Below are 1,991 nucleotides of genomic sequence, written 5' to 3' on the forward strand. Positions count from 1 at the left end.
CCCCCCCCCCCCCCACTGTCTCAAATTCTGTCACTCCAATTTCCTTTCTGTCTCATACCTCCACATCTCTGGACTTTCCCACCTCTTTCATTCACATTTGTGCTGCCCCAGAATTTTCTATTCAACCCCAAACAAGAAAACTGGCTCGCCCTGAAGAAAAAAAGGCCTCAGCTGTCTGTACCTCTGCCGTGTCAGAGGCTATACGTTTACGGCATTTCAAGTTACATCACCAGATCCCACAGCATCTTTACTTAAACATACTCTACATCAATGTTGCTTTCTTCTCCTGGGTCTCCATCTGTTCAGGTTGATGTGCAGTTACATTGTGCCAGACATGTATGCAGATTTGTGATCTGTGAACAAGCGGCTATGACGTCTTACATATCTTATTTTGAAGATCAAGACAAAATGTGATTTCAGCACCCAGGCCTGTCACTTGTCCTGGGCTTGAACGGATGATAAAAGCTATATTCAAACAATAAATGAAACCTGCAACAAGGGTGCAGGTCTTTGAAGAATATGTTGACAGAGTGAAAATGTTCAAAAAACATGAAAAGGCAAATCACATGCTCGGAACGCATACAGTACAGTGTGGATGTAGCCTGATCTAATAAAAAAGAAAACAGCTCACATGCACATGGTTCTGTCTGAATGGAAATGGTTGGAAATGAAGTTACTAAGTGGGGTGATAGTGAATCAATCAAGTTTCTGTGAGTTCAAGACAAGCTACACCTTTTATTTTCATCCATCAAGAATATAAAAAAAATATTCCTTAGTGTAGCTTTAAAGTTGATTACAAGGCAGGTCAATGTGCTTTTTAAAAATACTGTGAAAGTATCAAAGCGCTTAATCTCCAGAGAAAGGCACACAGCTGTAATATATATATATATATATATATATATATAGTGCCGCTACAGTGCTGTTACAGTCATTGTTCTAGTAGAAGCCCTAAATATGATTATGAACCTGAAAGTGAGCATAATATGGGACATTTAAGCTGTGAACAATGACTTTGCTCTTCAGCAGTAGTTTAGCTTCCAAGTTTTTTTATCTTCACAAGCATCAAAAAATTGCACAATTGCAAAATTGTGCTTTTTGTCTTTTGAAATTAGACCTGTTCCGAGGTTGAGTAGTGCTGGAGATGCTTTAGGTAATGAAACTAGTTATGACAATATGAACACTTGTTGAAAACCTATTACCGGATACATCATCTGCTATGAGATGGCCCATCACCACGGCTGTTAATTTCCAGTAATGACTCATTATCTGAACTTCACACTGCTATGGCCCTTACACTCCCCAGCTGTATAATTGGCGCTGCTCTTTCACAGGACTCTGACTGGCTGCGAATGAGCTCGCTGACCTCTGAGTCCTCGGAGGGAAAAAGGCCAGCACGGTCCTTTTGAAAACCAGCTGGAATGCAGCACGGCTATAGGCCTGAGGCACATACACAAACAGATCCTTACATCTAGCTATTACATTGCTTACCCACCACTTTCCTTGATGCATGTAAACAGGTAGAGCCTGATATAGGCACAATATCACCAACAGTCTATCAACAAACTGTGCCCGTTTGAGTTCTTATGCCCTCATGAAAATGTTGTCCTGCTATGCAGAAATTCTGTCAAAACTGCTTGCCTCTTTTTCCCCTTTCTCTCTTGCTCTATCTCTATTATGCAGTGTGCCAAAGCACCCCTGACAGACCTCAACCACACACCTCAGGCCATACATGAGTGGACAGCAGAAGAAAAGAGGGAGTTTTTAATCCAATATTTCCAACACCGTGGCATTGCAGTGGCAAATTACTAGTTCTTTTTTGCATGAGGGAGATCAAAGTCATTGGACTTATTCTGCCTTTGGTTCTCGGGATTAAAGTTACCCTCTTTCCATGGACTCCTAATCGCCTGGCAACATCAAAGCAAATAACACAAGCATCCGATTCATCAGAGAAAACATTTGTCAACATACTCACTTAACCAGGCACGTGTAAA

This window comes from Etheostoma spectabile, chromosome 24, assembly GCF_008692095.1.
Source record: "Etheostoma spectabile isolate EspeVRDwgs_2016 chromosome 24, UIUC_Espe_1.0, whole genome shotgun sequence".
In the NCBI taxonomy this organism is placed as follows: Eukaryota; Metazoa; Chordata; class Actinopteri; order Perciformes; family Percidae; genus Etheostoma; species Etheostoma spectabile.